The sequence below is a fragment of the Spea bombifrons genome, chromosome 12 (assembly GCF_027358695.1).
Source record: "Spea bombifrons isolate aSpeBom1 chromosome 12, aSpeBom1.2.pri, whole genome shotgun sequence".
Classification (NCBI taxonomy): Eukaryota; Metazoa; Chordata; class Amphibia; order Anura; family Pelobatidae; genus Spea; species Spea bombifrons.
The window spans coordinates 20,617,458-20,630,538 of NC_071098.1; positions in this window are offsets into that span (position 1 = coordinate 20,617,458).

Here is a 13,081-nt window from a genome sequence, read left to right on the forward strand (position 1 = left end):
AGATGATGTGAGCTTTGTGACATGGTACATTATCCTGCTGGAAGTAGCCATCAGAAGATGGGTACACTGTGGTCATAAAGGAATGGACATGGTCAGAAACAATACTCAGGTAGGCTTTTGCTCAATTGGTACTAAGGGGCCCAAAGTGTGCCAAGAACATGTCCCCCGCACCATTACAACACCACCAGCCTGAATCATGGATACAAGGTTGGATGGATCTTCGCTTTCATGTTGTTTACGCCAAAGTCTGACTCTGCCATCTAAATGTTGCAGCTGGAATCGAGACTCATCAGACCAGGGAACGTTCTTTCAGTCTTCCATTGTCCTGATGGGAGTGGCACCTGGTGTGGCCTTCTGCTGCTGTAGCCCGTCTGCTTCAAGGTTTGACGTGTTGTTCGTTCAGAGATGGTATTCTACATACCTTGGTTGTAACATGTGGTTATTTGAGTTACTGTTGCAGTTCTCTCCTACCACTCCCTTAATAAATTTATATTTTTATTACTTCCGGAGTCTGTCTATATCTACTGGGTTCGGTTGGTGAGAAATGCAACATATGAGATTGGAGGATCCATTCAAGACACAGAAAGGGTTTTATACCCTCCCCCTGAGCGTCCTTTGCACATAGTGGATGTGCATGAAATCTTGTGAGTGCATTCTTTTTCATTTCATTCTATAAATTTGGAACCAACAATATTACCCTATTGGTTGTGTCTCTTCTGTTTTCAGACACAACCAATAGGTGCAACTAACATCACATTAATTTTTGATGTTTGTATATACACCCTACACTATTATATTGTTTTACCTTCTCTTGCATGAGCGCCGCTCAACGGAATCGATTGTACTTTTAACACCTGGAGAGAGGTGTTCTTTAAGGTGGCTGCTGCAAGAAACAGAAGGGAAAGTATTGATTCTTATTTTTATTTTTATTTTTATCACATTGGAACGCACCTAGCTTTTTCCAAATCACCTTTTTGCCTTATCAATGGTATAATGACAGGAAGCTGCTTTTATAGGCAGAGAGTCAGACACCTGACCAGACACAGCTGAGGAGAGTTGGCAATAATAAGAAGATTTGTACAGACTGGCAAAATGGTAAGGAAGAAAGCTTCATGTCCCAGTGAAGTCAGTTCCTGACATTACCCCCACCTTTACATGAGCGGCTTCTGGACGCCTTTTTTCCCTGGTTTATCAGGGTACAGTCAGTGAAAAGCAAGATGAAGAGCATGAACATTCTTTACAGGCTCCCATGATCTATCCTCATCACCATAGCCTTTCCAGTGAACCAGGTATTGTAGTTTATTACAGAAGACCCTGGAATTTTTTCCACCTCATACTCATCCTCACCATCCACCAGGACTGGCACTGGTGAAAGGATTTGCGTGGAAAGGTTTTAGCAATGCCATGCAAAATACTGGATGCACTTTTACGGAATCTGGAAGATGTAGATGGAAAGTGACAGAATTAATCTGAGCAATGATCTTGAAAGGCCCAATGAGCTTTTGACCCAGTTTATGAGAAGGAATCTTAAGTGTGATATTTTTTGTGGAAAGCCAAACCTTGTCACCAATGTGATAAACTGGGGCCGTTTTTCTATGCCTGTCAGCAGCTCTTTTGTAACAGTCCTTAGCCTCCAATAGTGTTTCTTTCAATAGTTCCTGGGATTCTTGTAAGGTGGTGTCATCTGTATGGACTGGTTTCATACAGACGACTGTAATGACCCAGAGCGCCCAAAGATGGTGTTCAGGAGTTATTGCACATTAGCGGAGATAGACAGGGCCTGGTGCAGGGTGACTGCACTCCCCCGAGTGGGCATCTAGGGTTGTGCGGCCACATACCAGGGCCCTGACATAGCAGCGGAGGTTGTCCAGAACAAAACAAAGTGATAAAGGGACCCTGGAGCAGGCATGAGCTCTCCAGACGAGTGTGAAGGCTGCTGCAGGCTGGGGGTTTGGCAAGCTAAGCAGACTAACAGCTGAACATAGCAAGCAAAGGGGACAGAGCGAGCAAGGGTACATACATGTACATGACATAACAAAGGACAGGAAACAAGGGATGGAGTGAAGGGCCGAGATCCTCAGACACGTCTCCTTTAAGCAAGGATAGGATATCTTAACTGGGACATGGGGAGAGGAGAGAGGAACCGAGATCCTCAGATGATTCAAGGAAAAGAGGGCAAAGGCGCACAAGACTGACACACATAAATACAGGACTAGCCTAGGACTATATGATAACAATTGGAGATTTAGTAACATCTTATGGCCATAGTATGCTTAGCCCACCACTATGCCAAAGTATTCCACTATTCAGTGGGTCCTAGCACTAAACCCTAACTACTGAATTATGAATAAGCTAAAACTAAACATTGCATCTAAACACAAAACCAAGAAGGACATACCTTTAGACTGCTGACTAAGACAAACATAACAAATGGGTGGGGCACACTTTATAAAGGAAACAGAGCTGAAGCAAAGAGCAGAACTGGAAATCCAGGAATGGATTACAGCAAAGGGGTAACTCTAGCGAGATGGGGGGGGGGACTCTAGCAAGACGGGGGGGGGGCTCAAGCGAGAAGCAGCTCTGCAGCCTGAATAGAGCCTGACAGGTGGTAAGCCGGTCTGACACAGCAGGAGTTGAAGCAGTAATTGGCAGACTCACTACAAAGGTTGGATGGTAACCGTAATTGACAAAAATTGGGCTCTAAGAGGTGGAGCAGTATTGGGCATTGTTGTAGGCAAACTCTGCCATGGGTAGAAAGTCTTGCCAGTCATCCTGCTCCAGAATCGCTCAGTCTGTCCATTACTTTGTGGATGAAAAGCAGATTCACATTAATTCCAAAAACGGAGACATTTCCAAAAGTGTGACTTAAACTGTACCCCCCTGTCAGATATTATTTCATGAGGAGCTGGACAAAGCATCAGCCTTACTATTTCTGGAGCCAGGCCCATATGAAATCAGAAAATTGAACCTGGGGAAAAATAGAGAACAACGCACTTGTCTGACCAACAATCTCTTAGGGATTATTCTATAATTCTATAAAGAATTGCTGTGGAGAGTGGAGCTCCAGGAATTACAAGGAGACCGGGAGCATGATATTTCAACTTGCGGGAGTGGGACCGAGGTCCTGCCCATCTACTCCGCGGCCCCTGCCTTTGTGAGAGGAACCAAGGTCCTCGTCGGCAAGAAGGAGGAGGAAGCCAAAAGCTCCGACCCAAGTCCCCACCAACCCTGGCTGCTCTACCCTGTGACAGGGCCAGGCTAGCTGGCTCATATGTTCACATGAAGTTTAGGTAATATTTTATAAGATGTTTTATTGTGTATTCGGCCCAATCAGGTAATCAGGTACAATCAGAGACAATCAGGTAACCCGGCTGGAACTCTTAATCAGCCAGCACAACCCTGTCTGCCCAGACGGCACCCGCACTACAGGGGGGATAACACAGGTGGGGGAACCCATTGTATTCCTTAATCCCCTCACCTTATACATCCCCTGTATACTGATGGGATTTGTGATGGGATGTGGCTGATGGGATTGGGGGTTGGGTGCTATCCGTATGAGGGTACTGACTGGTGATTCCTCAGCCCTCAAACAGGGGTACCCAGCCTTGAGTACGGTGACCCTGTAACACCCCGCTCCACCACAGCAGCCACAGCATCCGCCACGGAGGAGAGGGAGACCTCCCTCCACCGCACAACCACCTCCGGAGCAGCCGCCACGGAGGAGAGGGAGACCCCCTCCACCGCACGTTCACCGCCGCAGTTCTCTGAAGAGCCACGCAGGAGAGGGGGACCTCCTTCTGCGTGGCAACCTGTTTCCCAAACTGCAGGTCTATATGATGGGAGATTACGCCACACACAAGATGGCTGCCAATCCTGATGCCGGAAGTGACTGTTTTGGCGGCAAATCTGAAATCTGCACTTCCGGTTCCTATATAAACCCTTCTGTGTGAAGAATCATTGCCTTCTGATGGTCATCAGAAGCCTTGTGCTTGTCCTCAGAGTGCGTTTATATATTGCTGTCCTTCGTGTTTGACCTCGGCTTGTTCCTCGATTACGTTGTTCTCTGGCATCCTTAGCATGTTTACCCGTTTATCCTGTCTTCCGGAATCCTGACCTCGGCTTGTTGAACTTTCAAGTACCCTTGGGTCCTACCTGACTCCGGTGTCTCCAACTTCATTGTAACGTGACAGTTACTTACTTTTACTAAAAGTTGTTGGGGGGGGTGTTTGTTTTTTAAAGGTTGGGGGTTCATTTTTGGTTTCAGCCAAGTGAATGCTGAATTTTCAGTTTCAGTCCAGAATTTTCAGTTCGGTGCATCCCTTTCTATACTAAGCCAGCCACTGAAGTGGTAGGCCTACACCACATCAATGTTTGACATATATAGTTATAGGGTTATGCTGCATTATTGTCAATGTCTGGCTCAATGTATAGTGATAGGTGTAATGCTGTACCACCGTCAGTGCGTGCCTCAGTATATAATGATAACAGTTATTCTGTACCAGTGTCTATGTCTGCCTCAGTATATGGTGATAGGTGTTATGCTGTACCACCGTCAATGTTTGCCTCAGTATATAACAATAACAGTTATGCTGTACCACAGTCAACGTTTGCCTAACGATAGAAGCTATGCTTTTTTTTGATTCTCTGTAGCATTGTTTGGTCATCAGATACTATCTGACATAATTGGGTGTGTATGCAATGTCATTGATGTATTATCTATGGAACTTATTTACATCTTGGATCATAATGTATTACACTGTCCCTACTGCACAACTGTATATTTGTGGACTTTGCATTGACATGTATGATATTGTGTTATCTGCATACATATATTCAATAAAGGAGATTTGATTATAGAATTGGGGCAGATGTAAACAGAGTCTTTAATTGTAAAAATGCAGCATCAGCCTTGTCGGTCCACTAAAAAGTGGTGCCCTTGTGGGTGAGTTCGGTGACTGGTGCAATTATTCCAGAAAAAAATATTAATGAAACGCCTGTAAAAATTAGGAAACCCCACAAATCACTGAATATCTTTCATTCTTGGGAATTGGCCAGTCCAATACAGCTTTTATTTTAATTGTGTCAATGCTCAAACCTTCTGGAGAGATTACATATTGATTACAGATTGATTGCTGTAGAAGCACGGATAGTTGTAGAAGGTTGACAATTAAGTAAGCAGTGTTCTGAAGGGAATGACAAGGCTCTAGTCTTCCAGTCAATCAGGGAGTTATGAACGGCAAGCCAAGGTATACCAAAGATCACTGGAAACTGTGTTGAGGAAATTATTTGGAAAGATATGGTCTCATGATGATTTACCTCCAGAAACTATTCTAAAGGCACAGTCTCATGTGACCGGGCCTGAAGTAAGTGGAGAACCATCTACCATTTCCATTAACACAGGTGAAGGTTTAGCTTTAGACTGAATTTCATTTCCTGCTGCAAATTTAATGTTCATAAAATTGCCTCCTGCTCCTGAGACTATTATAGCTGAAGTTGAATTTTCTATATCACCATATTGCAAAGTGATGGTTACCACTGAATGAGGAGTCATCAAACCCTCTTTACTGCGTGCCAGAGAAAACAAGGGTTGTGTGACAGAATGCAGTTGGTCTGAAGCCTGGAGTTGGTGTTGCATCTGTGCACCTTCAGCAGTCACAGCTATTGCTCTTTTAGGTTTGCTAGGGCAATTGATAGCATCAGGGCTGGCCTTAGGGGTGTGCAACTGCACAGGGCGCCATGGCAGCAGGGGCAGCTGCCCGGGACTTAAATTAAAACGTTGTTTTTTTGTGTGTTTTTTTTACTTTATTCAACATCCTCCATGTTAAATAAAGTTCTTTTTTAACTTAATTTAACATGGAGGCTGTTAAATAAAGTTAAAAACAAACACAAAAAAAACCCAGATGTTTTAATTTAAGTCCCGGGCAGGGGCACCGAGCGGTCGCTTGTGAAGTTTTCAGCAACCGATTGGCGCCCCTCACTCTCTGTGACTCCGTTGTGGTGCCAGCGCTTCATGCTGAGCGCCGGAATATGATGTCATAGTGAGAAGGGGCAGGGGGGGGCAGTGAGAATGGGCAGAGGGGGTACATAGTGAGAAGGGGCAGATAAGAAGGGGAGGGGAGAGGGGTACATAATGAGAAGGGGGTACATAGTGAGAAGGGGCAGATAAGAAGGGGAGGGGTAGATGGGGAGAGGGGGTAGTGGATGAATGAATTAATGTGTGGATGAATTGTGTGAATGCGTACGAGAGTGAATGAATTAATGTGTAGATGAATTGCGTGAATGCGTACGAGAATTAATGAATTAATGTGTGGATGAATTGCTTGAATGATTTGTGAGACTGCATTAATGAATATGTGTAAATAATTTATGTGAAATAGCGAGTAACTGTGTAAGTGTTTGTCTATCATGAATGTTTAAGTGATTTGGGGAAATGAAAAGATGGCACATGAAGGGTGTACTGTTTGCTGACAAAGATGTCTTACACTGGGCTGTTAGGGGACAAAGTTGGCTCAGGCTGGGCTGTAATTTTTGTGTAATCTGGGTGCTGATCAGGTTCTATGTGGGCAGTGTGGACAACAGGGCTGGCTTTGGGGAGTGCAACCTGTGATCTATGCCTGTAATTTAGGGGGTTATCTATACCTTTAATGCTGAGTTTATATGTGAATTCCAATTGATTTATACCTGCAAAGCTGGGTGTGTGTTATTCTGTTGATCTGTATCTGGTACGCTCTGTTTCCATACATTATTATTGTATACCTACAAATGGAGGGTTTGTATGTCTCATTCTGTTTATTTGATCTATACCTTCAATGCTGAGTTAACGTGATTTTCAATTGATCTATACCTGCTATGCTATGTTTCCATATATCATTTATGCATACCTGTAAATATAGGGTTTGTATGTGATCTATACATGCAAGTGCTGTTTATATGTGTTTGATCTATAGTTCACAGGGAGGAAGGAAAGGTATGGCTTAGTGAATGAGGGACAAAGGGACTGGGAATGATTGCAGGGGAGGGGACCTCTCAAAGTCATGGTCAGGGTGAGAAGGGGGAAGACTGCACTGACTCTCACAGTCTTCCCCTAATCTGCAGTCATTGTGGCAATTTTTTTTTGGTGTGGTAGCGGAGGGAGTGATTGCATGCTAGGGAGCATGGAGCAGGGCCCAAGGAAATGCTTTTTGGGGTCCAATTTTTTTCAATATTTAAAAAAATGTTTTTGTTACAGCTGTTTTTTCCTTTAATTTCTATTTAATGTATATTATTGTTTCCATTGTTTTCAGTTATATATTACTGTACTTGTTTGCACTTGCACATAAACTATCTATGATGAAAGCTAGTTGTTTGTTACAAGATTTTTTTCCTTTTTTGGGGGGATGGGGGGCGCCAGAGGAGTAGTCCGCACAGGGCGCCAGAACACTTAAGGCCGGCTCTGGATAGCATAATGCCCTGCACTGCCACAATAAAACCATAAATTGTGATTGCATCGCCATTGTTTTTCTTCAGATTAGATCTGTCTGGTCCTTGTGGGGATGCGCTGGAGACCAATGGCAGGGTGGCAGGCACAGCAAAAGTTTAGGCAAAAAGCGGAGTCGGTAAACAAGCAGAGGTCAGGGTAGGAGAGAGCAGGATTGGGCGCCGGCTGCGGGATTGGGCGCCTGACAAGATCTACTTGCATAGCCCCTGGTTCGGAGTCTGCAGATAATTGTGGGGTCTGGGTACAAAGTCTTGAATGGAAAGCAAGACTAGCACTTGATTTAAAAGAGCCCTGTCTTTCCAATCTTCTTTCTGAGTCTCTATAGGGATAGCCAACTGTACAAAAGTATCAAACTCATCAGGAAGGTCAACAAGAGCAAGTTCATGTTTTATAGTATCTGAAAGCCCCCTTTGAAAGTGGAACCTCTGAGCTGGTTCCAAGTAGCATCAGGAATCAACTGCCTGAATTCAGCGGCATATTAAGCCACAGAGCGCCCCCTTGATGTAAATTAAGGACAGTGGCTTCCGCTGTAGCACAGCGATTAGGGTAATCAAAAATTAGACTCATGGCATCAAGAAAGTCTCTTAAATTTCCCAAGACTGGGCTGTCCTGTTCCAGTAGAGGGGATCCCCAGGCCAGGGCTTCATCCTTTAATAGGGAGAAAATAAATCCCACCTTCTCTTCAGATAGATATCTGTTGGGCAACATCATGAAATGCAAATGACATTGATTTAGAAAACCCCTGAATTTTCGGTGGTCACCTCCAAACTTTTCTGGCTGAGGCAAGTGGGCATCTTGTGCAGGGGCAGCAGTAGCAGTGACGGCAGCAGCAGCCTCTGCAACATCATGTGATCTGTAGCTGGTTAATTCATTATGCATAGTACGAACTTCATTTTGTAGGACAGCTACCTGATCCTTCATCACTTGCTTAGTTTGTGCTTGGGTCTGCACAGTTCTTGCATTAAATGCACCCTACTGGGCTAATGCAGAATCTGATCCAGTGGACTCCACGTTATGGCCAGATTATTTTGTAATGATTCTGATGTGAGCAGGTTTTGGAGTCCAGCAACCAGATCAGCAAAGTCTTCTGCCAGACGTAACCACTTGTTACGCAGGTGGTTGAGCCCCTGAGCTTTGAGTGGCATCTGGTCTTTAGCAAAGCTGAGTTGCTTGGAAAGAATGTAGAAGCGTAGTCAGGCAAGCCGAGGTCAGTAGGAAGAAGAAGACAGTGTAGTCATATAATGCAGGCAATGGTATAATGACAGGAAGCTGCTTTTATAGGCAGAGAGTCAGACACCTGACAGCCGAGGAGAGTTGGCAATTATAACAAGATTTGTAGGTTTATGGTTACCAGAACTGAGAGACTAACCTATGAGATAGGCTGACGAACCGGTAAGGAAGAAAGTCAGTAACATGGAACTCAGGTTTCAAGTCCCGGTGAAGTCAGTTCCTGATACCTTGGCACATGTAACCATGATATTCCACCCATAATCCCCATGTAAAAAACTAATTATACCCATATTATTATTAAAATAGATCAAATGTGTTCCTTGGCATGTATAGCCATGATATTCCTCCCATAATCCCCATGTAAAAATATAATTATACCCATATTCTTATCAGAAATTGATCAAACATATTCCTTGGCACATGAAACCATGATATTCCTCCCATAATCCCCATGTAGAAAAGTAATTATAACCATATTCTTAACAGAAACCGGTTGAATACTTACCTTTACATGTGTACTCATGGAATTGCACCCATAATCCCTATGTACAAAAATAATTATACCCATATTCTTAACAGCAATAGATCAAATATGTTATGTGGCGTGTGAAACCATGACATCCCTCCCATAATCCCCATGTACACAAATAAATATACTCGTATTCTTATCAGAAACAAGACAAATTTGTTACCTGGCATGTGTACCTGTAAAGACTTACCTGTCCAACAACCGTGTCCCACGTCGTCAGGCAGCCACCTACACGGCTGGAGAGCCGTAATGAACTGATCGCGGGACTTGGTCATATGATCGTGGCACTAAGCAAAGCACAGTTACGTGATCGCGAGCTTGCAGTCGCATCTGTGACGTCACTGAAGCCAGGAGGTTGCCCATACATGGCGGTTTTGACCTCAACTGACCCCGGAAGTCCACTATTTAAACCCCATCCGTTTCTAGACAGTTATCTTTGGTTGGTGTATATGTTAGTATTGCTCCAGTGTGATTTTGATGGACTTTTGACCTGGCTTGTTTGACCCTGTGTTTGATTTCTGATTTGGCTCCACAGATTCACAGATTCTCGGATTATTTACCCGGCTTGCCTGACCTTGTTTTCTGCTGATTTTGTCCTGTCGTCCCCGATACTTGCTGGTCTACTTAGCCAGCTTTTCTCATGTGTCCAACTGTGCCAGTCTCTGCCCCTGATATCCTCTCATCTCACCATTACAGTACCCATGATATTTCAACCATAATAACAATGTACAAAAATAAATATACTCATATTCTTATCAGAGACAGGTCAAGTATGTTACTTAGCATGTGTAACCATGATATTCTACCCATAATCCCCATGTAGGAAAAAAATTATACCCATATTCTTAACAGAAATAGATCAAATATACTACTAGGCATGTGTAACCACAATTTTCTACCCATAATAACCATGTTGAAAAATATTTATACCCATATTCATATCAGAAATAGGTGAAATATGTACCCTGGCAAATGTAATCATGATATCCCACCCATAGTCCCCATGTAGAAAAGTAACTATCACCAGATTCTTATCAGAAACAGGTCAGATGTTTTCCCTGGCATATGTCAGTATGATATTCCACCAACAATCCGCATGTAGAAAATTATTATAACTAGGGCTGCAACTAACGATTATTTTAATAATCGATTAATCGGCCGATTATTTTTTCGATTAATCGATTAATCGGATAAAAAAAAACAATATGCAAATTTTTCGTTTATTTAAAAGAATTTAATGAACTGGATGTTAAAAAACAACTTAAAATTTACATTAACATTCTTATTTTGTTATGATGTAATAAAAAACAATATTTTCAAAGTACAAGAACCCAAACACAATATTTATGAAACAAAATAACCCCAAACATTCTGAAAAGAGGTGGACTATTACTGTTCAAGAAACTTTGCCCCAGCACTTTGCACTTTGCACCCAGCACTTTGCACCCAGCACTTTGCACCCAGCCCTGGCACTTTGCACCCAGCACTTTGCACCCAGCACTTTGCCCCAGCCCTGGCACTTTGCATCCAGCACTTTGCACCCAGCATTCAGCACTTTGCACCAGCACTTTGCACCCAGCCCTGGCACTTTGCACCCAGCACTTTGCACCCAGCCCTGGCACTTTGCACCCAGCACTGGCACTTTGCACCCAGCACTTTGCACTGTGCCCCTGCACCCAGTCTCTAACTCTGCCCTGCACCCAGCCCTGCCCCCACATTCTGCCCTGCCCCCACACTCACACTCTGCCCTGCACCCACTCTGCCCTGCACCCACACTCACACCCTGCCCTGCATCCCCACCCCCACTCTGCCCTGCACCCAGTCTCCCACTCTGCTCTGCACCCACACTCACACCCTGCATCCCCACCCCCACTCTGCCCTGCACCCAGTCTCCTGCCCTGCACCCCCCACCCCCACTCTGCCCTGCACCCCCACCCCCACTCTGCCCTGCACCCCCACCCCCACTCTGCCCTGCACCCCCACCCCCACTCTGCCCTGCACCCACACTCACGAACCGCTCTGTGCGAATGGAGCCACTCGCACAGAGCGAACCGCTCTGTGCGAATGGAGCCACTCGCACAGAGCGAACCGCTCTGTGCGAATGGAGCCACTCGCACAGAGCGAACCGCTCTGTGCGAATGGAGCCACTCGCACAGAGCGAACCGCTCTGTGCGAATGGAGCCACTCGCACAGAGCGAACCGCTCTGTGCGAATGGAGCCACTCGCACAGAGCGAACCGCTCTGTGCGAATGGAGCCACTCGCACAGAGCGAACCGCTCTGTGCGAATGGAGCCACTCGCACAGAGCGAACCGCTCTGTGCGAATGGAGCCACTGTGCGAATGGAGTCAGGACCGGACTGACTGGGCCTATGCGGCCTCTACGGCCGTCTATAACTCAGGGCAAAAGGGGCACTTGCCCCTTAACCCTGCAGCAGCTGCGACCGGGCCCGCCACTCTAGGCGGCTCGGGCAACCCCCACGATTAATTCCGCAGGGGGCCGCTACTTACTGTCAGACGCGCGCGAGCCGAGGATGCCGGGGACGCAGGAATCCAACAGTCGTCACATGACGTACGTCACATGACCCTGCTGCGCATCTGCTTCCCCCTGTGCACTGAACAGGTTGGTCTGCGAGCGCCGAGCGGCACATACTTTTTACATCTTCGGTTGTTCAGGTAAGGGGAGGCTGCATGAAGGAGTATTTGAGATTGAGTGAGAGAATTAATGAGTATCTGTGAAGGAGTGAGTGAATGAATGTTTGTGAATGAGTATATGTAAATGAGTATCTGAATGAGGGAATTAATGAGTATCAATGTATGAATATCTGAATGATTGAATGGATTATCTGTGAATTAGTGAGTAAATATTTGTGAATTAATATATGTGTGTGTGTGTGTGTGAGATAGCATGGATGTGTAAGGGGGGGGACAAAGATACCACAGTCAGGCTGTTTTGGTGGAAAGATGCCACAGTCAGGCTGTTTTGGGGCCAAAGATGCCACAGGAGGGCTGTTTTGGGGCCAAAGATGCCACAGGAGGGCTGTTATGGTGGCAAAGATGCCACAGGCGGGCTGTTATGGGGCCAAAGATGCCACAGGTGGGCTGTTATGGGGCCAAAGATGCCACAGGAAGGCTGTTCTGGTGGCAAAGATGCCACAGGAGGGCTGTTATGGTGGCAAAGATGCCACAGGCGGGCTGTTATGGGGCCAAAGATGCCACAGGTGGGCTGTTATGGGGCCAAAGATGCCACAGGAAGGCTGTTCTGGTGGCAAAGATGCCACAGCCGGCTGTTATGGGGCCAAAGATGCCACAGGCGGGCTGTTATGGTGGCAAAGATGCCACAGACAGGCTGTTTTGGGGCCAAAGATGCCACAGGTGGGCTGTTATGGTGGCAAAGATGCCACAGACAGGCTGTTTTGGTGGCAAAGATGCCCGCCTGTGACATCTTTGCCACCAAAACAGCCTTGTTTTGGTGGCAAAGATGCCACAGGCGGGCTGTTTTGGGGCCAAAGATGCCACAGGTGGGCTGTTTTGGTGGCAAAGATGCCACAGACAGGCTGTTTTGGTGGCAAAGATGCCCGCCTGTGACATCTTTGCCACCAAAACAGCCTTGTTTTGGTGGCAAAGATGCCACAGGCGGGCTGTTTTGGGGCCAAAGATGCCACAGGTGGGCTGTTTTGGTGGCAAAGATGCCACAGGTGGGCTGTTTTGGTGGCAAAGATGCCACAGGCAAGCTGTTTTGGGGCCAAAAATGCCACAGGCGGGCTGTTTTGGTGGCAAAGATGCCACAGACAGGCTGTTTTGGTGGCAAAGATGCCACAGGCAGGCTGTTTTGGGGCCAAAGATGC